A 15,557-nucleotide genomic window follows, 5' to 3' on the forward strand; every position below is an offset into this window, starting at 1 on the left:
CACTTTATTGGGTCAGCCCCTTCCATCCCATTTAGATTTAAAGGTTAAACAAACACGTGCTAAGTAAATCCGTATCAGCACCGTTGTGTCAAAATTTCAAAGCATTCGGTCAAAAAATTTCGGAGATTTGCGATTAGGAACATTTAGAATTTATCTTCAAAACCTCAAATTTCCGAAAGTTGTTCAGGATTGCTATGAAGTTTTGACACAACATTGCTGTTGAGTACTCACGGGTTCTTCTATTCCTACTGGAACACCGTGTGGTATATGTGTAATATGAATCTAACAAAAGGAGAAACCAGAATGAGATTTTCACTCTGCAGCGGAGTGTGCGCTGATATGAAACTTCCTGGCAGATTAAAACTGTGTGCCGGACCGAGAGTCGAACTCGGGACCTTTGCCTTTCGCGGGCAAGTGCTCTACCAACCTTTTTTCTTTTTTGTTATCTCATTTTTGTTCGTTTTTGTTCGTTGCATCTGCTCGGGGCGGACGTCGTAAGACATCCGCTTAAGTTCGTTGTTGATCGATTAGCTCAGTTTTTTTATTACAGAGGGCTGCTAACCCTCTGACCGAACACGATGAGCTACCGTGCCGGCTATCAACTGAGCTACCCAAGCACGACTCATGCCCAGTCCTCACAGCTTTACTTCTGTCAGTACCTCGCCTCCTACCTTCCAAACTTTACAGAAGCTCTCCTGCGAACCTTGCAGAACTAGCACTCCTGAAAGAAAGCTGTCAGGACGGGGCGTTAGTCGTGCTTGGGTAGCTCAGTTGGTAGAGCACTTGCCCGCGAAAGGCAAAGGTCCCGAGTTCGAGTCTCGGTCCGGCACACAGTTTTAATCTGTCAAGAAGTTTCAAAAGGAGAAACGTTATGAAGATGTAAATGCTGGTTTTTTCAAAATCGTTAATATTCGAAAGTTCTTGACTGACTCCTTTGAGATTTTGAAACAATTTTGAATTCATATACGGGTGTGTTTTTAGGTACCTAATTCTTAAATACCTGTATATATGTAATACATAAAGGGTAAACATTTTTACCAAAAATCTCTAAATTGTACCTTTCGTATTTACTTCAAATTTTACACGTTACTGTAGTAAAGTTTAGGCATGTATGTACGAGGGTTGGAACTCAAATAGTGGCAACTATTTATTCACAATCGATACAAAAGAGTTACATGTTTTCACCTGTTACTGTCCTTCAAAGTAGTCACCAGCGTCGTGTAGAACCTGTTGCTAGCGATGTGGACGGTGTAGTATACCGTTTCAGAGCCTGTTCTGTTGATGGTGCGAATGGAGTGGTCTGAAGTAATGGTGATTCTCGTGTACGACTGTGATGGTGTTATCATAACGCATTACGGTCCTCCACGGCAGACCGTCAATGCACAGTATTACTGTTCATTTTTGGACAAACACCTGCGGCCAGCTTTGCGAAAGAAGCGGCGACACTTTCTGCGCAACCCACCCATCGTTTTGCACGACAATGCGCGGGCGCATACAGCGCAAGCTGTGGCTGCTCTGTTCGGTCGATGGGACTGGGAAGTACTGTACCATCCACCATACTCCCCGGACTTAAGTCCTTGTTACTTTGATTTGATTCCGAAGATGAAACAACCGCTTCGTGGCATTCGCTTCAGAAGTGTTCCAGAGACTTGACAGGCAGTAGACCGCTCCATTCGCACCATCAACAGAACAGGCTCTTCTAACGGTATGCTACGCCTTCCACATCACTGGCAACGCTGGTGACTACTTTGAAGGACGGTAACAGGTGCAAACGCGTAACTCTTTCGTATCGGTTGTGAATAAATAGTTGCCACTATTTAAGTTCCAACCCTTGTATATAGTTGTGATCTCGAGAACTTATTTTGTGACATCAGATACCACGAAAATTACCAATGAGTTCGCCCCACGTTGGGCGCCAAAAATGAAGTGAACTGTGAATTGTTGTCGCTGCTGCCAGACATGAAATGACGAGCACATGACTGATGAGATTGCCCCAGATTAGCAGCCGACAATTAATTGATATCAATAATTAAATGAAATCAGACACTAAGGGTACAAAATTAAGGGTTTCATCTATGAATGTAAAAGGTTGCTTATATGGTCAAAATATGAGAGAAATGTATTTATTGTCGTGCTGTTTATAGAAACCAAGGCAAAATACTAAATCTCTGGGCCGATTTGATTGGGCGTGGACACGGTTCAGTTATTAAGGGGAGGGAAGAGGGGACGAACCGTCTCACCATTATTCGTTACCGTTCGTCGTGTACTGCTGTCGGCGGCAGGCGACGCGTCACCTCGGAGCTGTTCGGGGCTAGTCGGCTGCCCCCGTCGGCAATTGCGGCTTTGCGGAGGGGCCCCCAGCTGTGATCTCCGCTTTGTCTGCCCGTTGTCGGTCGCGTGGCCGAAGCTGTGCTATCACGGTGTCGGGAGGCGGGTGTTGGCGATGGGTGGGAGAGCGCCTGTGTCCTCTCGCTTCCGCGCTGTCCCCACGACTCCGATATATCACTTCTCTTCCATCTCTCGGCTCAACTCCTCTTCGAACTATTCTTCCTTTCGGCGGACAAAATTTGCAATGCAATCCGATGACAGACCGCCGTTTCACAGTCACGCCTCTCCGTGCAGGATGGAAATTTCCTATCTAGCGTGGGCTGGCGTGTCCCTAGTGAATCGCCCTCTTTCTCACAATTTCACATTCTTGCCGTGTTTTCCTAATTCCGAGGCTGTTGTGAGAGCAGCTACACGGCACTTCTTTATAACTGCTCTCTCTGTGTGAGGCCTGGACAGAGTCAAGTTTGGGCTCCGTCTCAAAATCTGCCCGCACCGTGATTTATAAGGAATGTCCTCACTGTTGAGAAAAACATCTTCTTAAGCACGCTTTGTGTACGGTCCTCGCTGTGCCCATGGAGTGCTGGAATTGTCGGCACATTCCTGCTTTCTATGCCAGGTAAAATGACTGCCGCCAGGGCAGAAGAACTCAGATGCTCTTGCGCGTGCATTCTTGGCGTTCCGTCCTAATGGCTGCAGGTGTCCATCAGTTCTCGGCACGCTTCTCGTTGTCACATGGGCCCTGCGCATCATGGCCCTCTTTGAGTGAGGCAACGACGTCCGTCCGACTTCCCACTGTGCTCTCGCAGAATGACTGCACTGTCCTCCGCTGGGAGGCTCAACCCATGGTGCCCAGCTCCCGCCTCCTAATCGGCCGCTCGCGGCGAGTTGGCGAAAGTGGCTGTGGTAGGACGTATTAATATATATTTATTGTCTGAAGGCATATGCGATACTCATCGGTGAAGAGAACGAGGTGTCAATCCTGAGCGGTCCATTCGGCATGTTGTTGGGCCCATCTGTACCGCGCTGCATGGTGTCGATGTTGCAAAGATGGCCCTCGCCTTGGACGTGGGGAGTGAAGCTGCACATCATGTAGCCTATTGCACACAGTTTCAGTCGTTACACGACGTGCTCTGACTGCACTAAAAACATTACTCAACATGGTGGCGTTGCTGTCAGTGTTCCTCCGAGCCATAATCCGTAGGTAGCGGTCATCCACTACAATAGTAGCCCTTGGGCGACCTGAGCGAGGCATGTCATCGACAGTTCCTGTCTCTCTACATCTCCTCCATGTCCGAATAACATCGCTTTGGTTCACTCCGAGACGCCTGGTCACTTCCCTTACTGAGAGCCATTCCTGGCACAAAGTAACAATGCCCACGCGGTCGAACCGTGGTGTTGACCGTCTAGGCACAGATGCGCTACAGACAACACGAGCCGTGTACCTCCTTCCTGGCGGATTGACTGGAACTGATCGGCTGTCGGACCCCCTCCGTCTAATAGGCTCTGCTCATGCAAGGTTGTTTACATCTTTGGGCGGGTTTAGAGACATCTCTGAACAGTCAAAGGGACTGTGTCTGTGATACAATATCCACAGTCAACGTCTATCTTCAGGAGCTCTGAGACCTGGGGTGATGCAAAACTTTTTTGATGTGAGTATATACAGAGATAGATATGTACGTATACGTTTATTGTATTGTATTGTATGTTAACCGGGGGCCTAGAAACGACAGAGAGGCTCCATCCCCGCCGCAGCCGCAGTGGTGCACAGCCCCACGACGACTGCCGCAGTCCACTTCACCCCTCCCCCCCCCCCCCCCAGTGAACGTGTCACACCAGACGAGTGTTCAAATGGCTCTGAGCACTATGGGACTTAACATCTATGGTCATCAGTCCCCTAGAACTTAGAACTACCAAAACCTAACTAACCTAAGGACATCACACAACACCCAGTCATCACGAGCCAGAGAAAATCCCTGACCCCGCCGGGAATCGAACCCGGGCGCGGGAAGCGAGAACGCTACCGCACGACCACGAGCTGCGGACCCAGACGAGTGTAATCCCTATGTTTGCATGGTAGAGTAATGGTGGTGTACGCGTACGTGGAACACTTGTTTGCGCAGCAATCACCCACATAGTGTAACCGAGGCGGAATAAGGGGAACCAGCCCGTATTCGCCGAGGCAAATGGAAAACCGCCTAAAAACCATCCACACACTGGCCGGTTCACAGGACCTTGACACAAATCGGCCGGGCGGATTCTTGCCGGGGACCGACTCTCCTTCCCGCCCGGAACGCTTATTTATTACTCTAAGTTAATTGAAATTTTCGAAAAAATTTTTTTTCCATCGTGGGTCTTTCCTATATTTTCTGTGTAACAAATCGTACTGTTCATCATTCCCAACACTTCCGTTTCCGTACACATCTGCCCTAATATCCCACAGTTCCAACAAAGATGTACACATTTCAATGCACTCTATCAACAGTGATCATTCATTTGGTTTTGAACTCATTTTCCATGTAACAACAACAAACCTAACTTCCCTGGTCTATGTAATAGGCGACAAAAGTGAAAGAATTGGAAGCCAATAGCAGTCTTCGAAACAGGAAGCGAGTTCGTGTTAAGAAAATTTTACATACATAAACACGGCAAGCAAAGTTCATAAGATTACCCAAAAGTGTGGATGTTGCATAGTTTCAAGAATAATAGACTGACTGAGTAAGCTAGAATGTCGATGTTACTAGACTCGAACAAGAAGGAGACCATCTTGAGGCTGACCTCCCCTTTAAGAGCATCTTCCAGTTATGACAGCAACCAGTTCGGTGACACTGACTGGTGGTGGTGTTGGCGTCTGAGATTCAATGATGGCGTCCCTTGGGAGAGGGGTGACCATCCGATCTGTGATAGTGGGGGCGGAACATTAGTTGTGGCATCACACAAAGGGGTGAAAACATTTTGAGTTCCCACTAACAACTAGATGGAGCTTCCAACCGCAGAATTACTTCGTAACTGCCGTGAGTTATGTACTATGGGCTACGAATCTGTGTGCCGGACAGCTCACCTGGAGAGCCACTGCTTGTAGGCACTGGAACCCTCGTCATGCAGCAGGTCCTGCCGCCTCCGCTCTGTGTCCTTTGCTGCCCCCGGCTTTGCCGGCGCAGGCTCTCCAGACCTCTTCTCTGGAACTGGGGCGAGGGCTGGAGACATCGGCGACGTAACAGGCCGCTGGGGGATGGAGGACGGCGTCGGGAGCGGTGTAGCAGGCAGCTGGGAGCCGGGAGGTTTAGACGGGAATGGTGCAGAGGGCAGTTCAGGGGCGGGAGGCGGCCTCTCCACTTCATCCAGTATACGCTCCGCCAAGTAGCTCCGGCACAGGTACTCGTTCATCTTCTTCCTGCGTACAGATCGACGGTGGAAAATGCAACCAGACAGGCTGTCCAGTTGGTCATGGACATTTCGATGATTCCTGACTTGGGCAGAGATTATCCACCTATGTCTAAATCTTGTTCTGCAGCTTACTGCTGAGAGTACCTTGCCTACCTGGTACAATTTCAGCCTCTCTGTTCTGTTTGTGGACAATACAACGGAAAATGTTAATAATCCTCTGTATCGTTACAAATTTCTCTGGATTTATCAGCGCTGTCATACGTTATATACACAGCAAAAAAGAAACAACTAGAAGACAAGGTTAGGTGTGAATTCTGTACACATACACATCATCAGCAGGTATGTAAATCATTAGAGGTTCAGTTCTCTGTGATAATTATAATGGCCACCAAAATACATAAATGTTGTTCGTTTTTAGTGTTACGTCCTGGTAGGGCGCGAACAGCGTCAGATACTGATTTATCACTGTTAAGGACTCGGTGATGCCGCGTACTCAAGTCACGCAGCCTTTTCAGCATATAGCAGTCTTTGAAAGAAGCGTCATTGTGGATCTCCGTTTGGCTGGCAGGTCGAATCGTATAATATCTGGATTTGTGGGACATTCAGGTGCGACAGCGGCCAGATGTTGGACAGCATGGAGAAGTGATGGCAGGTATACTCGTTGTCAGAGCTCTAGTCCAACACGCTTGACCCCCACAAGGGAGGGTTGTCATACTGCGCACCGAACACACCATAACCATTTCTCATCAGCACATGCCATCCAAAAACAAGTAATGCTTCTCCTGAGACTGTCAGCAGCTGGACTAAGCAACTACCATGCCAGGTATAGGCTGCCACTAACAGCGCAACGTCAGTGTATGGTCGTACAGTAGTGATGGTTCGGAGTCCCCACCTGGGGAAGTTCGGCCACCGAGCTGCCAAGTCTTTTCAGTTGACACCACAATGGCCGAATTGTGTGTCACTGACGAATGATGTTGAGAACAACACAAGACCCAGTCTCCAAGCAGATAAAAATCCCAGACCCGGCCGAGAATCGAACCTGGCCCAGAATCACTGACCACTCAGCAAAGGGGGCGGACTTGGCAACACAAACGGCTGCGTGTCGGGTGGTGTCGTGACTGGGAAGCTTGGGCTGCTGATGAATGGCATTGCAGTGTGTTCAGCGATGAATTGCGATCCTGCACTATCCTAGATGACCATTGTAGGTGAATGTGGCGGCGAATTGGGTGAGGTCCCATTCCTCCAGCGTTTTGGAGAGGGACGGCGCTGTCACCCCTGGGGTCATGGTACGGGGGACCATCCAGCTTTACATCACGTCACGGCTAGTAATGAGTGAGAGAACTCTGGCGCCACAAGGGACATTCTGCGTTCTCTTGTATTACCTCTGATGTGATAGTATTGTGAGGCCATTTTTCAACAAGACAATGCTCGTCCACTTATGGCTCATGCGCCTACGTGCTATCCGCGTTGTGCTGGGGTACTCCCGTGGCCGACGAGATCCCTAGATCTGTCCCCGATGCAACATACGAGTAACGTCGCATCATCTCGGATATCAACTCCACCCTAGTTTCAGTATCCAGAATATCACAGACAACTTACAACAGTTGTGGGCCATTGCCTCAGGAGAACACAAGATGGCTTTGTGACACCCTTCCCAACCGAATCAGAGCGTGCGCCCTGGCCTGATGGGGTTAACATCGTACTCATAAGTGGGTTCACACCGTAACGACCGAGCGAGGTGGCGCGGTGGTTAGCACACTGGACTCGCATCGGGAGGACGACGATTCAAACCCTCGTCCGGCCATCCTGATTTAGATTTTCCCTGATTTTCCTAAATCACTCCAGGAAAATGCCGGGATGGTTCCTTTAAAAGGGCACGGCCGATTTCGTTCCCCATTCTTCCCTAACCAGATGGGACCGATGACCTCGCTGTTTGGTCCCTTGCCCCAAAACTCAACGACACCGTAAAATTCTTTGTAAATTTAACTCGATTTTGAAATCACTGAGGTAACATCACTTACCCTATCAACCAATGAAACTTTATTTCGTTTTCTCATCCCCTCCTGAGTCTTTACTTTTGTCAGATCCTGTATTTGGCGATGCCTGACGTCAGATATTCACAGTGTTAAAATATTAGTACATTTGAAACTGGAATTCCTTTGTCTGGTAGAGAAGAATTTAACAGAGATTTGGAGGACTTAAGATCAAATAAGGCAGAAGGGATGGATTACATTCCATCAAAAATCCTAAAATCATTGGGGGAAGTGGCAACAAAACGGCTATTTACGTTGGTGTGTCGAATGTATGAGTCTGGCGACATACCATATGACTTTCGGGAAAATATATCCACACAATTCCGAAGACTGCAAGAGCTACCAAGTGTGAGAATTATCCCACAATCAGCTTAACAGCTCATGGCTCCAAGATGCTGACAAGAATAACATACAGAAGAATGGAAAAGAAAATTGAGGATGCGCTAGATGACGATCAATTTGGCTTTAGGAAAGGTAATGGCACGAGAGAGGCTATTCTGACGTTGCTGCTAATAAAGGAAGCAAGGCTAAAGAAAAATCAAGACACTTTCATAGGATCTGTTGACCTGGAAAAAGCGTTTGACGATGTAAAATGGTACAAGATGTTCGAAATTCTGAGAAATGTAGGGGTAAGCTAAAGGTAGAGACGGGTCATATACAATATGTACAACAGCCAAGAGGGAATAATAAGAGTGGACGACCAAGAACGAAATGCTCGTATTAAAAAGGGTGTAAGACAAGGATGTAGTCTTTCGCCCCTACTGTTCAATCCGTACGTCGAGGAAGCAGTGATGGAAATAAAAGAAAGGTTCAGGAGTGGAATTAAAAATTCGAGGTGAAAGGTTAGCACTGATACGATTCGCTGATGACATTGCTATCCTGGGTGAAAGTGAAGAAGAATTACATAATCTGCTGAACGGAACGAACACCCGAATGAGCACAGAATATGGATCGAAGAAAGATGAATGAGCAGAAATGAAAACAGCAAGAAAATTACTATCAGGTTTGATGGTCATGAAGTAGATGATGTTAAGGAATTCTGCTACCTAGGCAGCAAAATAACCAGTGACGGAGCAAGGAGGACATCAAAAGCAGACTAGCACTGGTAAAAAGAGCATTCCTGCCAAGAGAAGGCTACTAGTTACAAACATAGGCCTTAATTTGAGGAAGAAATTTCTGAGAATGTACGTTTGTAGCACAGCATTGTATGGTAGTGAAACATGGACTGTGGGAAAACCGGAACAGAAAAGAATCTAAGCAGTTGGGATGTGGTGCTACAGGCCAATGTTGAAAATTAAGTGGACTGATAAGGTAAGGAATGAGGAGGTTCTACGCAGAATCGGAGAGGAAAGGAATATGTGGAAAACACTGATAACGAGAAGGGACAGGATATCTGTTAAGACATGAGGGAATGACTTCCATGGTGCTAGAGGGAGCCGTAGAGGGAAAAAACTGTAGAGGAAGACAGAGATTTGAATACATCTAGCAAATAATTGAGGACGTACGTTGCAAGTGCTGCTCTGAGGTGAAGAGGTTGGCACAGAGAAGATACTCGTGGCGGGACGATTCAAACCAGTCAGAAGACAGATGAGTCACAAAAAAAAGAAAAGTGTGGCAACCATAGCTAGATATTTTCGACTTTCCAAATACGCACTTCAGTTATAGATTCTGCTCAGTATGTACATCTACAAGGATACTCTGCAAATCACATTTAAGTGCGTGGCAGAGGTTTCATCGAACTACCTTCACAATTCTCTATTATTCCAATCTCGTATAGCGCGCGGAGAGAACGAACACCTACATCTTTCCGTACGAATCTGATTTACGTTATTTTATCACGGTGATCGTTTCTCCCTATGTAGGTCGGTCTCAAGAAAATATTTTGGCATTCGGAGGAGAAAGTTCGTAATTGTAACTTCGTGAGAAGATTCCGCCGCAACGAAAAACGCCTTTGTTTTAATAATGTCCAGCCCAAATCCTATATCATTTCAGTGACACTCCCTCCCCTATTTCGCGGCGACACAAAACGTGCTGCCCTTCTTTGAACTTTTTCTATGTACTCCGTCAATCCTATCTGGTAAGGATCCCATACCGCGCAACAGTATCCTAAAATAGGACGGACAAGCGTAGTGTAGCCAGTTTCTTTAGTAGATCTGTTGCGTCTTCTAAGTGTTCTGCCAATAAAACACAGTCTTTGGTTTGCCTTCTCTCACATTTTCTGTGTGTTCTTTCCAATCCAGGTTGTTCATAGTAGTAATTCCTAGGTATTTAGTTGAATTTACGGCCTTTAGATTTAGACTGATTTATCGTGTAACAGAGGTTTAACGTATTCCTTTTAGCTCTCATGTGGATGACCTCACACTTTTCGTTATTTAGGGTCAACTGTCAATTTTCGCACCATAGAGATATCTTTTCTAAATCGTTTTGCAAGTTGTTTTGGTCTTCTGATGACTTTACTTGTCGACAAACAACAACGTCATTTACATACAATCTAAGACGGCTGCTCAGATTGTCTCCAAAAGAGTTTGTGTACTTGAGGAACAAATGGTTCAAATGGCTCTGAGCACTATGGGACTCAACATCTTAGGTCATAAGTCCCCTAGAACTTAGAACTAGTTAAACCTAACTAACCTAAGGACATCACACACACCCATGCCCGAGGCAGGATTCGAACCTGCGACCGTAGCAATCCCGCGGTTCCGGACTGCAGCGCCAGAACCGCTAGACCACCGCGGCCGGCTCTTGAGGAACAGCAAAGGGCCTATAGCACTACCTTGGGGAACGCCAGATATCACTTCTATTTTACTCGATGACTTTCCGTCAATTACTACGAACTGTGTTCTCTCTGACAGGAAATCACGAATCCAGTCACATAACAGAGACGATATTCCATAGGCACGTAATTTCACTACAAACCGCTTGTGTATACAGTGTCAAAAGCCCTGAGGAAATCCAAAAATACGGAGTCGATCTGAAATCCCTTGTCAATAGCACTCAACACTTCAGTAGAGAAACTTTGCACCACGTAAATTGATGTGAAAGGTGATTTTATGGAAGACCGAGTGCTGCGTGTAATATACCAGCACCAATTCCTCCCACCCATCTCAAGGGAGGTACAATATTTCACTGTCACACCCAAACCTTTTGCCTTATTCTGGCAGTTGCTACACGGTGTCAGGTTGGTACCCTACCTGTGGAAATCCATGGTGGCGAAGGCGTCGTCCCATCGGCCTGCGCTGCAGCTGGAATTGTCGACGCTGGAGTCCAGCATGAGGAGGGAGCCAGGCAGCAGCTCGGGGCTCAGCACGCCGTCCAGCAGGTCGTCCGCTCGACCCCCGGCTGCGCCGTGTAGCGCGCATAACGTCACTGCCAGGACGAGCAGCAGCTGACGGATGGTCATGATGCATGCCTGAAATTCGACAGATAAATACCTGTCCTGACTGTTTTCGATCTAATTTTTCACTATGTTCCGTGTATCGAAACTCTGCCTACACGTATTTACTGCTAGATAGTACTGACAATTGACATCTCCTTGTGAGCAGCTAAGAGACGCCTACTACATTATGTGATCAAAAGTATCCGGACACCTGGCTGAAAATGACTTGAAAGTTCGTGGCTCCCTCCATCGGTATTGCTCGAATTCAGTACGGTGTTGGCCCACCCTTAGCCTTGATGACACCTTCCACCCTTGCACGCGTACCTTCAATCAGGTGCTGAAAGGTTTCCTGGGGAATGGCAGCCCATTTTTCACGGAGTGTTGTACTGAGGAGAGGTATCGCTCGGTCGGTGAGGCCTGGCACGTTGTTCCAAAGCATCTCAAAGATGAAACTTCCTGGCAGATTAAAACTGTGTGCCCGACAGAGTCTCGAACTCGGGACCTATGCCTTTCGCGGCCAAGTGCTCTACCAACTGAGCTACCGAAGCACGACTCACGCCCGGTCCTCACCGCTTTACTTCTGCCAGTATCTCGTCTCCTACCTTCCAAACTTTACAGAAGCTCTCCTGCGAACCTAGCAGAACTAGCACTCCTGAAAGAAAGGATACTGCGGAGATGTAGCTTAGCCACAGTCTGGGGGATGTTTCCAGAATGAGATTTTCACTCTGCAGCGGAGTGTGCGCTGATATGAAACTTCCTGGCAGATTAAAACTGTGTGCCCGATCGGGACTCGAACTCGGGACCTTTGCCTTACGCGGGCAAGTGCTGCAGTTCGAGTCTCGGTCGGGCACACAGTTGTAATCTGCCAGGAAGTTTCATATCAGCGCACACTCCGCTGGAGAGTGAAAATCTCATTCTGGCATGTCAAAGATGTTCTATAGGATTGAGGTCAGGACTCTGGGACACTTCACTACAGGGATGTTATTGTCGTGTAACCACTACGCTACAGGCCGTGCAATATCGTGTTGAAACAGGGAATCGCCGTCCCCGAATTGCTCTTCAACAGCAGGAAGCAAGATGGTGCTTAAAACATCAGTGTAGGCCTGTGCAGTGATAGCGCCACGCAAAACAACAAGGCGTGCAAGCCCCTTCCGTGAAAAACACGACCACACCGTAACACCACTGCCTCCGAGTTTCATTGTTGGCACTACACACGCTGGCAGATGACGTTCACCGGGCATTCGCCATACCCACACCCTGCCATCGGATCGCCACATTGTGTACCGTGATTCGTCACCCCACACACTGTTTTTCCACTGTTCAATCGTCCAATGTTTACGCTCCTTACACCAAGCGATGTGTTGTTTGGCATTTACCGGCGTGATGAGTGGCTTATGAGCAGCCGCTCGACCATGAGATCCAAGTTTTCTCACCTCCTGCCTAGCTGTCAGAGTTCTTGCAGTTGATCCCGATGCAGTTTGGAATTCCTGTGTGATGGTAGATATCTGCCTATTACACATTACGATCCTCCTCAACTGTCGGCAGTGTCTGTCAGTCAACAGACGGGGTCGGACTGTACGCTTTTGTGCTTTACGAGTCCCTTCAAGTTTCCACTTCACTATCACATGGGAAACAGTGGACCTAGGGATGTTTAGGAGTGTGGAAATCTCGCGTACAGATGAATGACACAAATGACACCCAATCACCTGACCACGTTCCAAGCCCATGAGTTCCGTGGAGCGCTCCATTCGGCTCTCTCACGATGCCTAATGACCACTGAGGTCGCTGATATGGAGTACCTGGCAGTAGGTGTCAGCACAATGTACCTAATATGAAAAACGTATGTTTTGGGGGGTGTCCGGATACTTTTGAGCGCATAGTGTATGTTTGGGTGTAGGGAATCGAGTATTTAACACGTGACTGTGATGTCACCATACCGTGTTCAGGCCACTGGTGTGACAGTCGGCGGCAGGATGGGCAAATGCGTGATATAAGCGCGTTTCGTTGGGGACATCTGCTCCGTATGAAAGTCGTTAGACCTAGAAAAATTTTTCGCTTCTAAAATATCTTTCTTTGCATAGAATATCCTTTCTTAATGTTTTCTTGTTGAAAATAACTATTTCTCGGATAGGTACTGTAACGTCTAGTAAGAAACAAAAACAACATATTATGTAGTAACGAGAAAATTATAAGTATCATATTGTGTTATTGTATAAAATTATGTATTTTTTTTTATTATTTATTTTTGAGAATATCTGCGTCGGCGAGTAATGAAACCGCCACAGACGATAAATGTCGAACAAAGATTAAAATAAGTAACTAGTATATAATACGTGACGAATAGCAATTTCTTTGTCTTCTTCATCTGGGAGTCGAACGAGTAAGATATCCTGTGTCGTAGTAGCGAACGCTAGTGTAGCATTCTTTTGTCGAGACTAAGCAATGTACGCCATTACGTGTGAATTCACAAAGGTCTGTAATCACTGAGATATTTAAAGGTTTTAATAGAGTTGTTTAAATGAAAACTTGTATTATTTATTGTTAAGCTTGCTTGCATATTACCCCATCCTGTTGAGACATTTTTCAGTTATATAAATATTATCTGTGGTGCTGAGCTGCGTGGAGAACGAAGAGCCGCTGCCGCGGCGTATTTAAACGACTTACAATATAGTCGAGCATACCGCAAGGAAGCGGTAAAATAATAGTAAAATAATATTATTTCTTTTAGCTCCCAGACTGGCAGTGAAGATCAGCAGATTTTATGATGTGTTGCAGATTGACGCGGGCTGCTGATAGGATATAATTTACAGTGCAAATAATTTAATGTACCTTCAGAATCTGATAGGAATCTTGCTGTGCTCCGTTCTGATCTGGCAAACTTTATAGTGACAACGTATTTTTTAATGAGAGTCTCATGTTCTTGGGCTAGTCGTGGTATGAAATAGCATTTTAACGAGAAATAAAATCCACTGCGAACTTGTGTTTTTGAACGATCACACGGACTGTAACATCAGTGCTCATAACAAAGTAATTTCAACTTTTAATCACTATGAAGTAGGGAAGATATATTGATTCTTAGCAGGAGTTGCAGTTACGAAAAATCGTTCCTTAAATTGTAGGCCAGATACAGAACAATAAGACTTCCATATATACATTTTATTCCGCTAAAGGGTAATGATGATAAAGAAAAGCAAAGCACAGCATTATTAACAGATATTTCGCGGCTCTTTTCGTATATGCGATAATAAAAAACGTGAAACTGTCGCCCAAAAACGCGGGGCCCGAATTTGCAGTGGCCACAAATATAAAATTTTATGTATTTTTCTTTCAGTGTTGATTGTTATGTATGTGTAGATATATATGTATTTAGTGATAAATGTATGTATGTATATCATGATCAATGCTATGTATTAATGAATGTGTAAACACTCTTTCATGACAAAACGTACTACTGCAAACGAGTCTGAGAAGACGATCCTGATAGTACTGAGAAGCTGTAACGACTACGTAATCCGGGGGCAGCCGAACCCCGAGATAAGATAAACTAAAGGTAAGACTACAGTGTAGTTGTCCTGTTTGTAGAAGTCGAGCTCCAGTGAAGTGATCTCATTTGCTAGTGGTGTGCATATTGTGCGTAGTTTGATGTTAGTGTTTGTGACAGGACAAAGTTGATGGTAGATAGTAATTTTTAGTGTGCAGTTAGTGTAGATAAATTAACGCATTTTGTGTGCAAGGGGCAAAACTGTCAGACTTTGTGGTTTAGTAAGCAATTTATGAATATGGTTAAGTTGCGTAGTCAACGTCCGAGCAATATGGATACTGAGGAACAACAATTAGTTAGTGCAGGAAATGTGGAACCGGGTACCTCAAGTAGTACTAGTACTCTCTTTGAGGATATAACATGTGAGAATGTGGGGGCAGGGGCACAGGAAGTGGTGACACCGCCCACTAGTCCTCAAGGGGATGTAGAGAAAGAAGTTGTACCACCACCAGAAAAGCAGGAACCAGAGAGTGGTAATCTGCCTGGTGGGTATTCGCTTCAGGCTATATTAGAGCGCGTGCTGAATTACCAGGCAGAATTTGCGCAACAGCAAGTCGAGCGAGACCGCCAGCAAGCTGAGCGAGATCGCCGGCAAGCTGAGCGGGACCAGCAACTTGTGCAATCGTTAGAAAACATGAAAAAAGAGATTGCAGATATGAAACAGAATTATGAGTCGATACCTAAGGCCGTGCAGGAGCTGACTGAACAGGTCAACAACCTGCAAGTAGCAAACACTAACAGGGTAGACGAAATAGGTGTATTAGCCAATCGAGTAGAAAAGCTAGAAATAGATTCCACGCAGCTTGTAGAGCAGAAGTGGAACGAACAAGCAACTAAAATTGAAACAGAATTCAACTCATGGCTAGAAGTGAAGGAGTGTGAGATTGACAAGAAC

General features: G+C 46.2%; 1 pseudogene; it reads right to left on the bottom strand.

Annotated features, from left to right (window-relative positions):
• Positions 1-10,932: 10,932 nt before the first annotated feature.
• The window catches only part of LOC126428369 (ADP-ribosylation factor-like protein 2), a 42,206-nt pseudogene continuing 37,581 nt past the window's right edge, over positions 10,933-15,557 (bottom strand).

The sequence above is a fragment of the Schistocerca serialis genome, chromosome 12 (genome assembly GCF_023864345.2).
Source record: "Schistocerca serialis cubense isolate TAMUIC-IGC-003099 chromosome 12, iqSchSeri2.2, whole genome shotgun sequence".
NCBI classification, from domain to species: domain Eukaryota; kingdom Metazoa; phylum Arthropoda; class Insecta; order Orthoptera; family Acrididae; genus Schistocerca; species Schistocerca serialis.